The 22092-nt window shown below is 35.9% G+C and overlaps 1 long non-coding RNA gene across 1 annotated transcript in view; it reads left to right on the forward strand.

The window, feature by feature from the left end:
• The window catches only part of LOC115612057, a 251982-nt gene that overhangs the window by 57072 nt on the left and 172818 nt on the right, over positions 1 to 22092 (forward strand). Inside the window, exon 2 of the long non-coding RNA XR_003992866.1 lies at positions 1855 to 1900. This is a non-coding gene — a long non-coding RNA (uncharacterized LOC115612057). The remainder of the gene's footprint in view (positions 1 to 1854; positions 1901 to 22092) is intronic.

Genomic DNA, 22092 nt, shown 5'->3' on the forward strand with positions numbered 1-22092 from the left:
TATTTTTTCACAAAGTTACTGGATACCAGACTTGTTTTCTGTAATGAAAATTTCCTAAATCAAGATGGACTGAGCGTACAATTCAATGTATTGATGATATTTTTGGATGGTAAGGAAAAAACATTTCACATAGGTAAGAACACCTTTTTAGCCAAAATTTCATGAGAACCTCTAGTATGTAAAGCTTTTGAGCATGCAAGGCTCTGTGGATGAAGAGCTCCCCAGGTATGTACTGATGGGGGGACTAGAGCTGTTTGTGTCAATGGTTTGCAAATAATGGGTCTCTGGGAGAATTTAAAATAGCAGTTTTCACGCCAGTCTGTGGTGCTTTTTAGGATGAGCTGAATTGCTATGAGGCTTGGCACTCTTCAGTGCACCTTAGGCAGCAGTTCTTATACTTCCATTGAGATTGTAACAGCTGGCCATTACAATCAATCAAGTGACATTTCAGGGGTATTTTTTCTCTAATATTAAGGAAAAAAGGAGAAATAAAAGATATTAAATTGTAACTTTTCCCAGAAAGAGAAAGGGATTTATAGATTTACCTTTGACTGTAAAAAGCAGGCACTTGCAAAGTAAGTCACAAACATGCATTTATTTGGGACGTTGCTGTATTTTCATATATAAACACTCTCAATATCTTTCTAGTATCAATTCTGTGTTGGTGTTGGTTGTGTGTTACACAAGTCTTCTGCACATGTAAGTGCCCAGCACTCAACTATAGGATGTTTGTAAACTTGTGGGGCTGATAAGAACTTCACTAGCCAAACCATTAGATATTGTGTAGGTTTTCTGTGCTTTAAAGTAAGCCTTCAAAGCAAAAATAAGGAATTGGAGAAGCTAGTGAAGAGGATTCTAAAGAGTAGATGGGACAGCCTTCAAAGGGTGTCAAAAAAGAGCGTTAGGAAAGTCTGGGACAATAATATCTTCTAAGTTAAAGTTTTTGAATTCCTGAAATGGAATAGGAAGCAAGAGAGATTTGATTCACTCCAATGCAGGATTCAACCAGCAACACCGTTTGTGCCCGTTTTTTCTGCTGCTTCCCAGAGTACAGTTCAATGAGTTAAATTATAATTTTTGCATACCATAGTGCTTTAATGTTTTACACTGTCTGAAGTAGCTAATCCTAGTAGTAGCTATATGAACATAATCATGTTTTCATTATATGAATATGTGATTATTCTATATGCAATTAAAGTTATTAATGAAGCAGTCTTACTGGATATTGGCAATTTGCTTATCAGAAACAAAGAAACAAAATCATAAATGTAGATATTATAATCAAAGCGTTTAATGCAAAGCACATCCTTCCTGGGGACTGCCTAGGTAACTATGTATTTAGCTATTTTGTTACTTAATGTCTTCAGGGACATTTAACAATTAAAGCATCTGTACCTGAAAGATCAGAACAGGGAAAATTATAGAGAAGTTGTAGTATGATGCAACAACAGTGGTATACCAAATTTCTTCTGTCTGTTCCTGAAGTAATGCAATTGACACTAATTTAAATAAGAGCTAAAGGAGCAGCAGGTTCAGAAAATACTAACCACTTAAACTTCCCACCATTAGCAACTGCTACTCTTCAGGGTCAATTTTCTTTTCAGTATATAAGCAATGTGGTTTCCCCCATAAACATAAAATGAGGGAATAAAAGAGCCTCCTCTTAGGTGAAAGATCAGTGAAGATGGTCAGTCGAAGGAGTGTAGATCAAAGCACTTTAGGAGGGTTGCAGAGAGGGATCTCTTTCCTTCATCAGACAATTGTGGTTAGTGCTTTGGTGACACTGATATTTTTTATTTTTTTCCACTATTTATGAAATGCATTTTATTCACCTCTTCCTTGTTCTCTTTACAGGTCATCACAGAGGATCTCCAGGGTGAGCAGTCTCATCAGAAATCAGGTGAGACTGTTATGCTGACTTTGATCAAAAGCAGTGAGAAACATGTTTTGGCTATTTTGTGACTTGTGATTGAAGCGAACAAACATGGTCAGAGGAGTGTTGCATCCTGGATCTAATGAAGTCTGGGAGTTAACTCTTTTTTAGAGGAAAGCATTTAAAACTTGTCCAATCTCTTAAATATCTTATGTTTCAATTGCCATAATGGGCTTTTTTCCTGGCCTTGACAAGTTCATAATGTCCAAGTAAAAGCTGCAACAAAGCCTGTATCTCTACTATATCATATACTAGTCTGTCCTCCTTTCTTTCTTTTGAGATGTCAACTCCTGCCTTCCATTATGCCCTTGTTGATCTCTTGTTAGATTTTCAAACAAGCACTTTTGTAGTTACTTCTGTGTTGACCCTGTACTTGAAACTTGCCATAAACATTTAAAAGATTACTTCATTAAACTCAAGTCCTTAAAACTCTCCCTTGTTATAATGCCTGTGAAAGAAATGAGAAGAAATATCAGGCTGGGGACATTCTGTGAATTCTGCATTTCCTACTTTCCTGGTTTCTTTGTGCACCTGCTTGCATCTCTCTTGTTCTCTTCAGCCTGATGTTCTGTTCTGCAGTCCCTGGGAAGTGACTGGATTTGTCCTCTTGCTGCCTAGCACAGCAAAGTTGCACTCTGTGATCTGGTCTCTCATAATGTGGTTAAAGTACTGTTTTAGAAGTAGTACAGTTAGGAACTAAGTTTTGAATATTCAGCGAGACTGTTCAAAATTTTTAGATGGTTAAGATTATCAGTCTTGCACAAAATTGGCATATGTGCATTTGACTTCTCTTTTGAAATAATCTTCACTATCTTTTTAAGTTGTTCTGCTTATGTAAGATATTCAAAGTTAGACTTAGGAGCTTCTGTCAGAAACAGAAAGAGCTTAAATTACAAGATTCACCTGGCATAAAGATACCTAATTTTTAAGGCCCTATCTGGAACATATTCTGAAACAGTATTCAGATACTAGCTGAAGTAAGCATCTATGCTTTTTCCTCTGAGACCTGCCTTTCTTTGTCTGGGTGTGAAGTTTTGGAGGTGTTCCCTTTAGCAATCTCTTCCATGTCAGCCAAAGTGGATCCCTCTCTCCCATGTCAGCCAAAGTGGATCACTGCCACTACACCTTGCATTGTACCCTTCAAGCACGGGTTCTGCCCTGCAAGCCAGACATAAAAGGTGGGTACTGTAACAATCTTACGCTTCTCCAAAGACTAGATTTTGTGTTTAGCCCCTTGTTTGTTCTTTCACATTTGTTCTTCTCTTCCAGTTTGTTTTGCAGGAGTTGCCTACTGGTTTGTTTTGGTTTGATTTTTATATTTTGTTTCCCCTAATCTGGAGATAACTGTCTTCAGGAACATAAAGCTTCCTAGATAGCTGGCAATAAAGTTGCCATTGTACAACACACAGGGAAGTTTTAAGCAGAAGTTCATGCTGTTCCTGCATATTCTTTATGCAGAGATATTTGCTTTTTCAGTAGTATGAAGACTTGGGAGTGGGGTGAGGCCTCAAACAGATAAGGAATTATTTGAATAGTATTCTGTCAAACGCATGGATGTCTAATGTATGTACATTCCTGAAGTTTTTGCTGGCAAATATTGTATTGCACTTGCGTACTAAGCCTTTGTCTCTCAAGCCTGATCTACTGTTTACTAGCCTTTTCATTTTGTCAGTAATATGCAAACTCTCTCTTAACTCTGCTGTAATTTGCAACGACACAAAGCATGCTTGAAATTACTTACCTGACTGCACTTTGTGTGAGGAACTCCATCCTCTCAGCTGTTTTATATTAACAGTGAATTACAGTTCACTTCAATGCAATTAGGCCTAATGAGGTGTACATGGAGACTATTGGGCCACTGTGTAACCACATTAGATGGACTTGCTAGTTGCCATTTTAATCAACTGGTTTGACCTTTGAATGCAAGCAAAGCACAAAGAACTTCATGGCCCAGATACCTATTTACCTGAATGCAGGGAGAGATGAGAAAAAATAGCCTCTGATTAAGAAAAGCTGTTTCTTTGTGGAATCTTTAGAAGAGAAATCATTTTTGCAAAAGTATGGTTAAAATGGTTGGTCATATCATAAATACAGTTAAAATATTGTCATAAATATTTTACTTTTCTGGGATGACTTGATTTGAAATTTATGTCTTGCATCATTGGCTATTTAGGAACCAATTCTTAAATTTCATAAGAAAGAAATTTTATCAGATTACATTGAGGTAATGGAAATCAAGCACAGCCTTATGTAACCTTGTTGAAAGTAGGTGGACTTCCAACGAGACAGTTTTTGTTGTTGTGTGTTGGAGACAATATTTTTACTTCATCTGAGATACACTCTTCAAGTCCTTATCAAGTAAAGCTGCCATTAATGGCAAAGAAATTATACAATGTTGTAATTTACAGATTTGAATTTTCATTATGAAAAGGCTATTCATGGGGGGAGTTAAATATGGGATTAAAGCTGAGAGGGATAAGTGTTCTGCTTCCCAGAACAACCTTCCAAGAGTAGCAAAATGAAAAGCAGTAGAACTGTTTCTATGATTTTTGCACAGATGTAGATCTGTTGCTCTCTACATAATCATTGCACTTTCTTTGGTTTATTCCCTGTTTTGCTTCTTATGGTAGGCCCCCCAGAACAAATATTCATTTTATATAGAAGGGAGGAGAAAGGAAGGTTTTCAGAGGCCTATAAAGAGTAGGTAGAAACTATCACAGAATCATAGAATAGTTAGGGTTGGAAAGAACCTTAAGATCATCTAGTTCCAACCCCCCTGCCATGGGCAGGGACACCTCGCACTAAACCATGTGGCCCAAGGCTCTGTCCAACCTGGCCTTGAACACTGCCAGGGATGGAGCATCCACAACCTCTCTGGGCAACCCATTCCAGTGCCTCACCACCCTCACTGTAAAGAACTTCTTCCTTATATCTAATCTAAACTTCCCCTGTATAAGTTTGAACCCATTACCCCTTGTCCTACCACTACAGTCCCTAATGAAGAGTCCCTCCCCAGCATCCTTATAGACCCCCTTCAGATACTGGAAGACTGCTATGAGGTCTCCACACAGCCTTCTCTTCTCCAGGCTGAACAGTCCCAACTCTCTCAGCCTGTCTTCATAGGGGAGGTGCTCCAGCCCCCTTATCATCCTCGTGGCCCTCCTCTGGACTCACTCCAAAAAGCTCCATGTCCTTTTTATGTTGAGGACTCCAGAACTGTACACAGTACTCCAAGTGAGGTCTCACGAGAGCAGAGTAGGGGGGCAGGATCACCTCCTTTGACCTGCTGGTCATGCTTCTTTTGATGCAGCCCAGGATACGGTTGTCTTTCTGGGCTGCGAGCGCACACTGCTGGCTCATGTTAAGCTTCTCATCAACCAGCACCCCCAAGTCCTTCTCTGCAGGGCTGCTCTGAATCTCAATCATTTGGATTTTTTTCATGGATAAAACACCCATCCAAGGGTTTAGCCTTCCTCATACTATTCTTCCTCTTGTAATGTTAGACTTTCTTCCTCCCTGTGTCTTTGTGGTATATGTGTGCTAGAAGGCTATATGCTCTTTAGGGCAGAGAGTATCTTTTTCATTTCCAGGAATTTATAGCATGTAGCACAGTGGAAGCCTGATTGCTGTGTAGAACTTCAAGCCCATTTCTCATTTTGAGTTCCATCGAGAACCAGTTTTTATATCATACAGGTAGCCCATGAGACCAAAATTGCCTGTTTTACCTGCGTGCTTGAAACACACAACGAGATATGGAACAGGGAAGAAGGTTCCCAAGCATGGATTTGACTGAAATGCCAGGATAGCCTGTCCTGTACAAAGGCACACACATGTAGAGGCAAGAAAGCAAGAGAAAAGTAGCTAGATGCAGTCTTCGGGAGTTGGAAAGGAGACATGTCTGTGAAACTCTCTCTCTTATATGTCAAAAATATTCACAGACAGGCTGTAAAGGGAGAGTCTCTCTAGTTCCTGTTCTGCATGAATTTGGTTTTTATCTTACCTTCCAGAATAAGTTTTGTGTTTGTCTTAATGAAGACTATTAAAAAAAATAAAGGGGGAGGAGGGAGGAGGTAGTTTGGTAATTCCTAGAAATCCAAAGTGATTACTAAATTAATTAAAATACATTAAATACATATATATTTATACGTACAGGTTGCAGTGGTGGCTTGGCTTGTCTGTATGACACATAATATGGGTCAGCCCAGAATGTTTGGGAAATGTACCTACCTAGTATTTCTATTGTTAAAACCTTGCTAATTATGGCCTTCTGCCTTGGAGAGTAAATAGTTGCCATTAATGGCTGAAATAGTTCTCATTAGTCATTTCCAGGAGACCGAAATGGCTCATTTTTATAAGTCTCTGGTATATTTGAGAATTATTGTCTTACAACTTTCAGAATAGCTTCTGCACCACGCCTTGTGAGAGGACATGAGTCAGATGTGCAAACTAACAGGAATCTAGATATGAATTCCTGGTTATGAGTCACACTAAGGAACAATGTCTTGATCCTTGCTTGAAATCACAAGCATGTAAACTTCCTTTTTCCTATTGTGCTTAGCTTCTAAATGAGAAAAGTCCTTTTGTACTTTAGTTAAAAGAAACATTATAAGAAGTCATGCTTTATTCTAACTGCATGTAGGTTGACAAGGAAGGATAAGTTTTATGGTAATTAAACAAAGTAACAAGCATTTTATAGAAGGTGCCAAATTAGACATAGGGCCTTTATCTGCATGTGTGTATATATATGTATAATTTTGTTTAACCCTGTTTCTTTTACTAATGCATACTCATCTAGATACATTCAAACCCATCTTCTGTTTCTAGATTAGTGATTTTGCATTTCCAAAATAAATATCTGGGCACATGGAAAATGTGGAAATCCTGTCAGCTGATAACAGATATAATTATCAATGGACTGTATAATCCATTGATAATTGATGAGTGCGTGAAACTTTTTGGCATGCTTATAGAACTTTTATACTGGTACCTGCATGTCATACAATCTGTTCTCTGTATGGTTACTAAAATATGAACTGATGTTATAGTTTAAAAATTTTTCTGTACCTAGTGAAGACTGTCTGATGTTAAAATGAAAATGAATGCATCCTGAATTATATTAACCGGGTGAGAAATACTGGTAGACTACAGAATAAGGATCTTCAGGATGTATGCTAGCCACTGTGCAATGACTTGAAATGCTGTACCTAGAAGTTATAACCTAGATTACAAATGCTTTCTATTACTTGTTCTATGGATTCTTTAACTGTACTGTGAAGTAACTGGTATGGATGACTTCACCAAAATTGATCTCTAATGTTGCCTTTTCTGTACAGTTGAAATACATTACTGTTTTACTATAACTGTACTTGACCTTCTTCTGTTATTTTCCTACTGAGAAGTGAAATTCAAGTGAATATAGAGTAAGTATTCCTTCTGTTTGGACTGGGTTGAGATGTAAGCTTGTAAAGGATTTGTGTGTAAACAGGCAACCTGAAATGCACATTGACTTGGCTTGTATTTGAACTCCCTTCCTTTTTCTTTCCAAAGGTCGGTTGATGTCAAAGGCCATCTGTTTCCTGTAGTGCAGAAACATGTAGACATTGAGAGAACAGAATTTTAATATGTTCAGTAAACTACAATTTAAATGTTTGTTTCAAGAATCTGAATAGTTTCAACATTGGAATTTTGGGTGCACTTGATTTTCTGCTTGTTTGCATTTTAAGGTCTGAGTGTTATATCTCCAAGTAAAGCAGCATGACACAGTCTCACTGTGCCTGTACTGACACCATTTCAGGCTTATTGAGGATACCCAAATCTCAGATACCATTTGAGTGAGGGACATGGATCTGGTGTGAACCATATCACTCTGTAGGAGGGCTTTCTTAGTAGAAGGTAAGGAGTGTTCAACTGAACCTCCTACCGTTTTGTTTCACAGGTGTTACAGCCAGCTCTTTTACTCTATAAGGCTGGGCCATTTTGAGAATTCAGGACATTAACCTCTCAATTTCACATCAGCTGAGATGTTCTTCAATCTGAATGGAGCTGTTCCTGTATTTAAATATGCTTTGTTGAATTTTGAACTCTCAAGAAACAAACTTCAGAGGAAGTATATGATACCGTATCAAGTACCAACTGCAGCTATGAAACAACTTTATGAATACGGTGCTAAACTAGATTAGTTTACTTATGCTTAATTTAGCTGTGTAGAGTGCACTGGGGCACTAGAAAATCAAAAAGGCTGATTTGAAACTAAATCAGCAGAGGAGAAATGCAGTGATGAAAGTGGATCTTACGCTGCTTATATTAAAACAAATCTTACAAAAGCCATGAAGGAATCCTGGGACACTCTGCTTCATTAAGATAAACAAGAACAGAGCCTCCTTTTTTTCAGTCACAAGAAAATGTACTGAGCTATCAGGTATATCTAATGCATAGATCATTCTGACACATGATTGCTTTAGTAACTTTTACAAAATAGAAGACCAAGGACACTTTTAAAGTATCGATAGTGTTACTTTAAAAGGTGGAGGATTGTTGTGAGTCTCTTTGGTGGCGTTTTTGTTTGCTTTGGGGAAGTTGCCATTACCTATCTGTTTCACTTCCATATATAGACATACATAGAGTGTATGACATCATTTTTAAAGGGAAAAGATTTTTAAAAGTTATAGAGTAATATAAAGTAATTGCTAGGTCATCTTTCTGTCTTAAAAGTTTAAATCTCACAGATGAAAGATTTTCTATTATTACAGAAATATGTTTCTCCATAAATTTCTATGATTAAAGAAACTGCATTTAGGCTTCTCGTATCCTGGCTGCTTTCACTGTTTTGATTATCCTTGGAGTATTTTAGTATTGCTGAAGTGCAAAGTAATGGTGCAAATTTGCTGATTATTATATATCCTTTATTGGCAGATATGATTTAATTTTTCATATTCCTTATCTAATTCTTGAGGCTACACTAAAATTTTCAAAAGAAAATACTGTCCTTTTAGACACTCAGTTAAAGTGATTTTACTTCATCTGTGTAAAATGTAACCTGTCGCTGTGCTTCACCATTAATATTAAAACTTCTTACTCATATGCAACATAAAACTGTATAATTAAATAATATGGATAATGGATGGAAAATTTGCCAGAATTGCTATTGTTCCGGTGCTGTTATTTGTTATGCTGTTTGTTTGGTGGGTTTTCTATGCGGAAATAATAATACAGAATAATACTTCAGGAGCATTTGCGAAACAGCAGCATTTTGGCTTCAAACCCAATTAGAACAAAAAGCACAATAACACATTATAATATAAATCTGACATGTAGTTTTCCTTCAGGAGATATTCAGTTTTTAGTTTTAAACAAGTCCCTTAGAAGCTTTAGGGTTCTTAGGATGCCTAGAGTCAATTTTGAACAATTTTGCAACTTACTACAGGGAATCTTAATTCAAATTCAACAAAACACTGAAAGAGGTAGTGCTTTGGGGTACTTAACTTCCTCAAAGGACCATCAGTGTGAAACCTCAGGTGGGGAGAAATAACATGTAAATAAAATATGTCAATGTAAAAACATGGTAAATAGCAAGAATAGTTCTCTTCTTAGGGAAGAAAAATTGTGTTTCACATTGTCAGGACGCATAACTATTCACTGTGATAGAAAGCAAAATTACTAAAATGCATTGTTTCACTGTGAGAGTGGGATAAAAGTCTTCTGTATTAGAAGAGGTTGAATTATTAGTTGCAAATACGAGATCTAATTCCTGGATTCTTATTTGAGAGACATTCTGCCAAACGTTGCCTTCAAGTCTTTGTTCCCCAAGGAAGTACTTCCTTTAGTACTTCCAAAGAAAGTGCTTAATGATATGGGTGAATAATTTTCATTTTTGTGGGGTTTTAGCATTGGATGCTAATGATGACATGTGACTCATTGCTTAAGTTACATTGTGGTGTTCTGATCTGTGACAAATTGTATGACAGCTTTTAAGCTAGAAAACCACAAATGATGTATTGAGTGCTCTCATGATTAATTTAGGTGGAAAAAAACTAAAATTAAAAATTCCTGTCACTTGCAGACTCTGTTGGTAGTACTGAATGTTTGGCTGTATGCTCATGATTAACAAATTACTTCACACTGAAATTAGCAGTAGAACCACCTCACTATATGTATCTAGAAAACTGAGCACCATATTTTTATTAATATTCAATAGTACTGCTCTTCTGTGAATGCTGCTCTTTCAATATCATTCTCCAAAAGATATGTAAATATCACACAGTCATCTTCTTCCTCTTCCATTAGCAAATTTTGGTTTCTGAACTTATCACATCAATTATGGTGATCTAGTTACATAATAGAATAATATTTGATGTAGGAAGAGTTTTGAAAATAATATATTTCATCGGGAGGTACAAGAAAACAGCTATTCTGTCCCAAAATTCCTATTGTCTATGCCATGGTACAGTTGTGACTCTGATATGTCATATTTGTAAGAATTTAGACTAGCTTAGTGTTATTATTTTTTTAACTATGTACTCCAATTACTATTATGCATATTAGAATATCTTTGTATATTAATCCTAGTCCAGAAGCCTTTAGATGCTTACTGAGATTCATAATATCTCTTTTCTTATTGTTGACTGGATTGATAAGTCTAGACATTAAAAAAGGCATCAGAATATAAACTAAAAATGTTATTTTAATTCTGTTTTATTTGCTGAACTGGAAATTGCAACAAAGATAGATATGATAGAAATGTGATAGGTAGATTTAGACTAGACATAAGGAAGAAATCTTTTACGATGAGGGTGGTGAAATATTGGAACAGGTTACCCAGTGAGGTGGTAGGTGCCCCATCCTGGGAAACATTCAAGACCAGGCTGGTCAGGGCTCTGAGCAACCTGATCTAGTTGAAGATGTCCCTCTCATTGCAGGGAGTTGTACTAGATGACCTTTAATGGTCCTTTTCAACCCAAATTATTCTACAATTCTGTATGCAGGGGTTTGACTTCCTCTGTTCTGGAAGAACAGGAATAAAAGTGGCCTTCTGGGGGGTGAGGGTGTGGAGAAGCCTCTGTATTACTCAAATACACCATTTCACTAACTTTGTATTTCACTGTACAGCATGCCTCTTTACTAAAAATACAAGAACAGGGAGAATCACTTAAAAAATATGAACCTTCTATGTGACCTGTGCTGTGTATTACGGAAACTGTCATGACTTTCATTTGTGAACAGTGCACTGGAGTTATTTTTTCCTTGACAATCACTATATCTCAAGGTCCTTTCAAAATTATTTTGACTAATTAAAAGAAAAGTCTTTAACTTTACATATCCTTTATCTGATCTGATAAAGTTATTTCTATTGATTAAATGATTTGTCCGTTTCTGAACAAAACAGATGTAATTTTTAGAATCAGGCTGTTAATAACTTCCTCTGACAATGTATAACAGAACATGTATATAAAGAAGACCAGTCACAAGTACAGCAGAAGGTATTGCTCCTGACAAGTGTTAGCAGGGAAAATGGTAACACTTGTAGTATCTTATCACCATAGCACAGCACTGTAAGGTCAAAACATTTGTCCCATGTTGCTTTCCCTATTTTCTTCAGTTTGACATGCTGCTCTAAAAAGGTGCAGACCTGCTGTCACAATCCCAGTAGATCAAGTTGTTGATGTTGAATATTTTCAGCCCCTTCAGGGCAAAAGCACTGTGCTGGCAGCCTTGCCAGTGAGCCAGATGAGCCCTCAGTACACTGTATCGTCACTTTACTGCCTCCATCTAGTGCTGACTGAATAACGTCAAGAGTAGAAAAGATGGTTGTGCATAGTCCCCTCACTTTTTTTCCTTCCCTAACGCAGCATGGCTCAGTGGATAGGTATGTGTACTGAGAGTAGTCACTGTGCTGCTTTGCCAGTTGTTTTCTATCTTGCTTTTTATCCTTTGCCTTCACACATCATTCTGTAAACACCTAGAAAAATGGTAATCCCCCCCCATTTTCAGGATTCATTGATAAATAATATCACATGCTAAATAATATGAATGAAAATAATTTTTGTTGAATATTTTGTCATAGCTGCAGTTTGACACTAGAATTTCTTACAATGATAATTGATGCCAGGTAGTCTGAACACTCTTCATCTCTTGCCTACTTTCTCAGGAGTGGTCTTGCATCATTCTTACTATACAAGAGGTTGGTAAGGATATCTCTGCCACTTTCCTTTCAGTAGGCTGGAGGTCACCATATGGGAGGTTTTTCTACCTCTCTATCCTTTGATACTGTACAATCTCAAATATCAAATTGCTTTTCATTCCAGTTATAATCTGGCCTTAACTGTTCTGGAAATACACTGATAATTCCTTATCTTGATTAACAGTGTGCTGCAACATCTCTTGGAATGAGAAAAATACCACTCTAATGTAAAAGAAAAAAATTGACCAGCACAATACATGGCTACCATACACAGGTTGGGTAGAGCTTTTGGTATCTCACTTAAGGGAAAGAAATAAAAAAAAAAAAAATCAATGGCTAGGATTAACTTGAAATACACAAGTCTGGCTCATACTCAACAAGGTGCTAAGCTTCAGTTTTTATTTTGAGCTTTATTCGCTTTAAGGTTAACATAGATCTCTAAAGCAATATAATCTTTCAAAATCTGATATAATAGTAACAATCTGAAAAAGGTTTAAAACAAAGCAAAAATTAGTGCTAAACCAAAACTCAGAAGTCTCTACAGTCACTTGCAGGATAGTACATATAGTTTGTAAAGGATGGCCACTTAAACAACTCTTGTTTTAATGACTCTCTGTTATGCTTATTGCAGATAATAATGGCTCACTTTAAGAGAAAGAAATTCAGGTTTTGTTGATCCATGTTTTCTTATTAGAATTGGTTTTCTTTTCATTTCCTTAAACTCTTTACTTGGAACTTTGGTATCAAGAAAATCACTTGACAGCAAATGAAGCTGGGGAGTGGAAACCTATGTACTAAATGTAAGGCTCATGCTTCCACTGAAGGTGATTTTACATTATTTTAAGTACATTGATAGAATCTAAAGCCAGATCAGGCCAATGTTTAATAGGTATAGGAGTTTTATAGTAATGATCATTAATTCATTACTTGTAAATTTTGCTTATTATTTTGCTTTACTATTAAGGCTTTAGCTCTTTATACTACTGTTCTTCATAATGAATCTGTTAACTGCTTGAGGCATTAGGCTGCAGGATCAGATTGCCTGACATGCTCCCTTTATTTCTGGATCTTCATTTTAAGAGAAATGGGAAATGCTGGTCTCTTGGAGTAGCTCAGCCTTCAGAAGGTTTGTGAACTCTCTTTAGGAAATAAAGGGTTTCTATTTGAGTCCCTTACTTTTAATGAAGGAATTGCATCCATCAGTTTGGTGGGACTTAGGTAGCTAACTATGTCAGTAACAAGATCATTGTATAAAAGATGACCACCACCTTAAAAATATGTGTATGTAGCTGACAGTTTCTGAAGGGCAGATACAGATCTGAAGTAGACAGAAATAACTCTGGATGACACAATGTAGAAAAGGATGGAATTCGAGATGGAGATATCTGGATTCTATTTTAGGGACTGGGTAGCTGAAAGATACATGCTAACTTTTAGGTGGCTAAACTCCTTATAGGGTCAAATTTTCAAATGTGGCAAATGAATATTTAAGATTTATGATAATGTTTCTGATCCCTCAAAGGCAGACAGAGAAGACAAGGATGTACATGAGAGATTATGGGATGGCTGGCAATATAAAGATCTTTGTTTTTTAAAGTTAATGCTCGTAGATCAATATTTAGATTAATATTGACTAGACCTTTGTTTTATCTGAATGCAGTGGTAAACAGAATATTACTCCTGTACTGTTTATTAAAAAAGAATAAATAGGCACATGATCACAAAGAATAATGGACAGAAGTCTAGTGAGCTCATCTTTAAAGAAACAGGGAGCATGAAATACCATGGCCAACATAAGCATGAAGGACAAATGCCTTATTCTTTACATTTAATGGAGTTCTTGCTTACAACAAAACTTTATATTGATCCTGCATCCCCCCAAAAATCAAAAGGCAAGGCAGTGTGGTTTTGAGCACTATCCGCTTAGTTCCAGTCACATTCAACCTTCAAGAAAGTTTAATAGCTGCAGTGCAGTAAATAGCTGCAAAAACCCCCAACCCTGACTCTCATGGATACAATTAGAGTGGTACAAACTAGTTAGAATAAAAATGCTTTTAACCTAGTTTTTGCTGGAAGTGGCGATGGAAGTTTCTTAATGTCCTCTGGAAGGATGTTTCCATCTTGGGTACAGTGTCCATCCTAGTGCAGTTATTGAATAAGTCAGTGTAGCTTAATCAAATATAAAAATGGATAAGAAAATAATGAAAGTTACAATATTGGATTCATACAATTTTATTTATTATTTGTTTGTTTATTTATTTATTTTAAATCCTTGAGGAACCAGCCTCAAGGAATAGTTTGGCCAACCTAAAGTTACAGAAAGTAGTATAGAAAAATGAGGTTTTTTGTTTTGGTTTTTTTTTTCTTTGAAAAGCATCTGTTCTGTACAGACAAATGATATACCTTAAAAGAAAAATAACAACATTACCTCTGCAGTTTCATTTGGTCTGAAAGCGACTTAGTATGTGGAACACTTAATTTGTCAAGACATTCTGGCAGTTCTCATCAAAAGTCCAGCATAAACTTTACTAGTTTGGCTCATTAAATTGAAAATGGGCTTAGAAAAGGTCATGAGGAATTAGAGGTTACAGAACAAATAATCAAAGCAATTAGCTATAACTTGAGTCTTCTGAGCTGCCTAAAAGGGAAAGCAGACCTGACCTTGTCAAAGAGAAGGATATTAAAATTGCATACCAAGAAGTAATCCAGAAAGGTTATTACAACTATGTACAGCATTGCAGAAGTTTGAGGGTTTTTGTTGTTGGTTTGGTTTGTTTTCTTTTCTTAGAAAAAGGGAAAAAAAAAAAAAATGGAAAGGAAAAAAACCAAACCAAAAAAAAAAAAAAAAAAAAAAAAACCAAAAAAGGGGAAAAAAGAAAACCCAACAAAAAACCTAAACCAATAAACCCTCCCAAACTCTAAACACTTGACATTACACTATTCCTGTGTTAAGCTCCCTATCTGTTTTAAATGTTTCTGATTCACAGTGAGGATTCATATGCTTATTTATATTGTGATTGTAGATACATTAAAGTCTCAGGGTCTGATCCTTCTCAGATACTGTATTGTAAATCAGAAATAACTCCATTGAACTTAATTGAGTTATGTCAGTGTAAAAGTGATGTGAGAGGAGAAACAGGCCATTAATGTCTGGATAAATTTTGATTAAAATAATCCATTCTCTGAAACCTGGAAATGTATACCAAGTTGTTAAATGCTTTTTCTCTTAATGTACATTCACATAAAATTCTTCTCTGTTCTTGTAGCAGTTAGCCGTTTCTCTGGATTTTATAACATGTCATATGGCAACACGAAATTGTCTTGAAGAGACTTGAAGCTGTAATTAGGAGTTTGGACGCTATCCATGTTGCATTGATTTTAAATAGATACTTTTTTTCTGTCCTGAGGAAAAAGGCGCTTTTATTAAGAGTTTTCTAAAAGAATTTTGATTTATTCATTTAAGTTTCAGGCACATATCAAAGTCTGTTCAAGATCTGAAGTAGAATCAGACTAACAAAACTAGTATGGGTTGTATTTCTTTTTAATTCATTAAAGGATTGTCAGAGGAACATTTATTTCACATAAGCACCCTGATGATTATTGTTGGAGCTCCCAAGTTAGCCCACTTGACACAATGCTGACCCTCCACAACTTCTCTGCTTCTCACATTGGCCAATGTTTTCAGAGCTGTTCTGTAGCTCCTTCAGTAACTTTAAAAATGCATTTCAGGACCACTGTATTAATCACAGTGACTACAATTTACGTTTTCACATGTGGGCATGTTTTAAATCATGTTTTGCATTACTTCTTAGAGATTATAAGGGGGCATACAAGAAAGCTGGAGAAGGACTTTTTACAAGAGTATGTAGTGACAAGACAGGGGGGAATGGCTTTAAGCTAAAAGAGAGGAGATTTAGATTCAGTATTAGGAAAAATTCTTCCCTGTGACTATGGTGAGACACTGGCAAAGGTTGCCCAGAAAAGCTGTGGCTGCCCTATCTCTGGAAGTGTTCAAGGCCGGGTTGGACAGGGCTTTGAGCAGCCCCGTTTAGCAGAAGGTGTCCCTGCTTGTGGCAGGAGGGTTGAAACTAGATGAGCATTAAGGTCCCTTCCAAACCAAAACGTTCTACGATTCTATGGTTACATTAATCTGTGCAAGATGAATACCAAAACTTTAAACTGCTCTCTCAGTTGAGATTATTAGGCTCCATTGGCCTCAGAAAGAGGCTATGTAATTCATACCAGCTCAGGATTTGGCCTCATTGCCTTAAGGTTGGTGGGAAATTGGAATGTAGTGTATGATAGTGTTCACTGCTGAGAAGGGGATTCTGCTGGTCTAGAAAGCAGAGAAGACTCAAGCTTGGAAGCGTTCCTAGGGATCCAAGAACTGGTATGTTTCACTTAAAATCACAGATAAACTATTTAAGAAATATAACACCTTTATCAGCACAAAAGTGGAGAAATAGCAGAATCTAGCAACTGGAATGACTGTAAAGCTTTTTAAATTAAAGGCAAGGCAGCAGTCACAGATGGAAACTTTAGTTCAGAAATGACCATCACGTGAGTTGATGAACTAAGTAGGGAAGTGGAAGGCAAATGCTGCACTGCACATGGGCAGCACTTGCTTAGAAATAGACTCTATTGAACAGAGCTGCTCAGAAAGCTGGAAAAAAAACCTGAATAATGGCATGCAAAGTGCTAAACTATCTTTTTGGATGTCATAGGAGAGAGCAGTTGATGAGTTGAAGGTGACAGGCAGTCATTTCTTAGGGCCAGAAATCACTTCAAAAATACAGACTTCTCAGAATCTGCAATCTACCAAAGTTGTAGCACAACAGCATGCTATGTTAAGCAGTCTTGGGAAAAAGTAGACCACTAGCTATGTTTAATAGCAATGATAAACTTACAGACTTCCTACAGCTTACTAAAGTAATATTTCAAGATCTATTCAGCTTGTGATCTTACCATGCTACTCATGTTAGGGTTAAGAGATTTTACAAGATTTTACATAGCTGTTTCTCTCACAGTCCAAATGCATTTTATGTTTTTTTGGGGAATATGAATGGAATGACTGGATGATACTAAGCAAGAATTTCTTTTATTATGGTGAAAAGTGCATTTCATACTCCTGAGTAATGTAGCTGGACCAGTAGTGTGATCTTTTGACAAACTTTTTCGTTAAGTTTTGAAATGAAGGTAAAGAGATGGTTTCAAATAATTTTATTATGGTCTATATTGTTTTCTGAAAATAAACTGTATATGCTGTGTAATTATCTTTCATTACACCTTCTTCCAGATATGGAATATTTGGCTGGCTTCCTCGTCATTCAGAAATTTATTTTTGAGCTTTCTTCTCTTTCGTTAAGTGTGAAAGAAAAGGTGTGGCAAAATCATCAGATACTAAGCGCTTCTATGTATTTGAGGTTAGTTTGTTTTAGAAAAACATTGATTTTCTAATTGTGATCATTTGACTGTAATTTGAGTAATCCTTAATAAAAGACTTGCCCTCTCTTTGATATATTACAGTAATACCTTTCTCTGGGCGTTAGATGTTCTTTATTTCCAAGTCCTCTTTTTTATTGTGTAGTTATAGTAAAATATTGAAAAGTAGAATATTCCCCATGATTAATTAGCTAGCAATGCATATAAACTTATGAAATAGGAACAAATTATTTTGGGCCACAGTTGCTGACCTACAGGCAAAATGTCACTTTGTATACCTTTTACATACTGTCAATTTTTTATAAATCTAATAGGATATGTGGAAATCAATGGTATTTGTACCCTTACACCAACTTTTTCCTGTGGGCTATATGAACTATATAGCCCTTATAGTAAAGGTTTTACTGCTCTCTAAAAGCCACACCAAAGCCTTAATCTTTGTCCACTGAGTTCTTTTGGATTTACGATTTCAAAACAATCTTCATTTTTAGTCCTTTTTTTTCTTCATTAAAGCTCTGAACTTATACCATATGTCTAAATGCAGTGCTCTGAATTGCAGGCAAAAGCTGTGTCACATATGACCATCACTGAATCTAGAGTCAAAACCAAATAATGCACAAAATATTAACAAATGTTTAATTTTGAAATATACCAAGGAGCAGTTTCCTAATTTATATATTATAATTTTCTATCCTTTTTTGAGCAAACTGTAGGCAGATGTCTTAGCAGAAGGCAAATGTTCTAGGGAGAGATTTGGAATGAAAGAACAGGTATTTGGGAAAAATTTTTGTACAATGAGATCCAAGCTAAAGGAGAGAATGAATGGTTTGAATAGTAAGAGACAATGCTTTTAACATGCACCCTGAGTGCACTGATATTTGGAGAAGAACTTTATATAGGCATGATTTCTGGGAAAAACGACAGTTTTGCTTGTAGTAAGAGCTGAAATATGAGGAGTGATGAATTTTGAGTGAAAATTTTGGGTAGCATAGGAATCTCTAGAAGACATAGAAATGAGGGTAATGCACCAGCTATGCCCACTGCCAGACTTTCTTCATGGGAACTATTTATTTAAACAGATAAATCATTCTATAAATCTAAATCATCATTCTCATTGGGGAAAAAACCTGAGACTCTGTGCTCTTGTTTAGGTTCAGCTACATGTCTACAAAGGGTTAGAGACCAGGCTAAATGTCTTGCCTCGGGTCAGATATAGTTCATTAACAGAATCTGAGTGGAACCCAAATACTTGATTTACAATACTTTTTCTGAATGCAATATTTATTTTTTAACAAGAAATAGTATAATTCCTCTATTTAAAAAAAAAAAAAAAGGCAGGAAATAATTCTTATGAACCAGCTGCTCATGTGATGCTTTTGATAATGCACAGGCTCACAGGCTATTTTGCAATAGTATTTGCTGAAAGCCCTAATGGTAGAACAGCTATCATCTCTCAGATTAAGCAAAATGGCAGAATCTCATCAAAGCTGTCTAGGAAGGGTTGGCTTCCTCTTACAGGTTTTGCAAATGTGCTTTGTTGTCAGTTGTGCAGAAAATGAGGCTTCTGGATTTTCCCCAGTTTATAGGATATCTGGAGGAATCATACTTCCTATTTACTGTTTATTGGTATTGGTCTAGAGAAGAACTTGTATCCAAGATGATGTAATAGATCATAAAATTTTGTTCAGAAAGCTGGTAAAACAAAATTCAAAGATGAAGAGATTTTTCTGTGGTGGTGTCATCTGCCTCCTCCCTCAACAAAAAAAAAAAAAAAAAGGGAAAAGAGTGTGGAGAATAATCCTTTGCTCTGTATAAAATGTCCATGTTGTGGTAAAGTGTCTCGCACTGTAGATTACAGTAGCAGTAAAAAATTAAACTTCCAAGTAAAAAAAACCTGGCAACTCTTAGAAGACCAAACTATATTGCATTAAAGTAAAAAGGACGTTAGTGAAACCTCAAGATTTAAAATAGTATTTATGAATCTTTTTCAATGATTAATTTCTATCCAATGCAGTAAAATCCTCAAAATTGCGAGGAGTTATCGAGGAATCTTGGCCATTTCTACATCATGGATTGCATGAAAATATGTAAGTTGTCTATCTTTCTTTAATAGTGCTTGCCAGTCCACTGACCTTTTAATCACCTTCACGATCTGGATGTATGCAATGCATTGTTATATTACTAATCTGCATATTCACCAAGACATTTCTGGATGAGAGTTAACAGAGTATTGTGATCTAAGAAAAAAATAATTTTTTTAATGTGCGTGTCTTTAGAGGATTGGTGAAGATTATAAATATGAAATAAAGTTCCACTTTGTGATTTTATTGAGTAGTAGTACATACATTGCTTTAATAGAAAGTTATCTAAAAAATTAATTTTTTTAAGTAACATTGCATCTTATCAACAATGCTGTAAAGCGCTAGGCATATTATCTTCTTCTGAGTTGGGACCTAGTCAGTGCTTTGGATCAGCATTAAGTCCTACCCAAAAGGCTGAAAAATCTCTGAACAGTTTCTAGGACTAAATATAGATTTTGACAATTTAAAATAGAACTAAAATGTGGAACAATTGCAAAATCTTCCCAGCTCTAGCAAAAAGAATATAAAACAGGAAGGAAACTTGGTCAAAATATTGTTCAATGAGTGAAGCTGGTGCTAGCATCCTTAAGTGGGTAAACGGAATGTAGAGTTACACACCTGCCATGGGCTGTTGTGTGATATTGCTTCTAAAATGTTATGAAGAATCAGCTTCATTCTGAACTTCATTAAGGAGGGAAAGAAGTGTTAAAACGATTCAGTGAAATAAGAGATATCCTAGTCATGTTCAATTATCAAAATTATATATATTATGAAAGATTTAGCTGAAAAATGTTTACGCTTGAGGAAGTGGCAAATACAGCCAGTGAGCCAGGAGTCAAATTTTAATGAAGACAAAATGAAGTTTAAAGTATAAATGTGATGCAGTATACAGTATGCTTGGGTTTGATAGCTACAAAGATGAATTAAAGACAAAGAGAAAATACAGATAATAAATAGAAGGCCAAATCCTCAGACCTGACAAAACATAAAATACTGAATGGTCTTGTAAATATAGTATGGTCAGTAAATATAATTTCTAACATGTTCAGTTTCATAGAGGGCATTGTTGTAGACAGAAATTTGCTGAGAAATACTGGTCAAGTTGCAAGCACATGCACTGGAATGTGAACTAAGTATTTATATCCTTTATGAGAAATATTGTACTATGGCTTTTTATCTCTAACCTCTGAGTAACTTTATGTAATTAGAAAATAATTATCTGAAACTATATTTGCTGCTGAAGCTTGGATTAGGATATCACAATTTGAGAGATGGAGGGAAAGTTTAAAGGAGTCATCTTGCAAAAACTGTATCTTGCTAAAGTTGGAAAGCTACTAAGCTCACGCTCAGTTTTATGCTAATATAACTTAATCGTTAGAAAGGTAAATCCAATTTAAAGTTGTGTAACTTGTTGGTAATTTAAACCAATTCACACTTATGGGATTGCATAACTATTATTTGTTCTATGTAACACACATTGCACTGAAGTCATTCTAGCAAAAGGTGAAAGTTAAAAACAAAGTTTCAAGTCACTTTCTGAACTAGCCTCATTCCTTTGTATTTAACGGGTTCCACAAACCTCGAGGGAAAAAAAAAAAGAAGATGAAATATTATCCAACTCTACCCAATAATGAATCATGACAGATGGGAATCTCATGACTTGCTCTTTATTGATCAGAAGCTGATCATAGCATTTGAATTAATAAAAGTACAGTTAAAGCCATTCACAAATGATACTTGGACATAAGTGAGAGTAGGCTTTATTGATTTCTAGTGTCAAATGTGCTTGAGAGAGATACACCATATGGTCAACATATGAAAATAGCAGAAGCAAAATTCAAAAGAAATCGCTCCTACCTTATCAGCCAATACAGTGTTAAATGTGTTTGCAAAGAATTGAGTAGGCTCAGTGCAGCGCATCCATGTGCATTTCATGATAGCTCATCATTTAAATGAACAGCACAAGTAATCAGTTAAAGTCTATTAAGCATGGTTTTGCTGGAGAGCTTCTTTAAGACATGGATTTACCATTTTACCAATATATTTCATGCCGCTAGTTATTTTAAGTATTTTTTCAATTGGAAAAGCAGTGAAAATTATTTTTCAATCTCCTATGCCTCTCCTGTGCAACATACCTGCTATGGACACAACAGTCCAGTGGGAAAATAATCATAGCTACATTTAGTATGCCTTTATCTTCCAAAAGTATTTTCTAAGCATTTTATGTGGCTCTTATAAGTCTCCTGTACCATATCATGTCAAGTTCTGGTCATAGGCCAAAAAACCTTTGGTTTCTTACATTACAAATGCATGCCAAAAAATGTATCTCTGGAAATGAAAGCAATAATGCAGTGTAGGTATACAGCGTGAAAAGTAAGATTTGATGTTGTTACACAGAATTTTAATGTGGGATCTGTGGTCATTAGGAGTGTGTTATATGAAAAAGATGTTTATTTTAT

The sequence above is a fragment of the Strigops habroptila genome, chromosome 8, assembly GCF_004027225.2.
Source record: "Strigops habroptila isolate Jane chromosome 8, bStrHab1.2.pri, whole genome shotgun sequence".
NCBI classification, from domain to species: Eukaryota; Metazoa; Chordata; class Aves; order Psittaciformes; family Psittacidae; genus Strigops; species Strigops habroptila.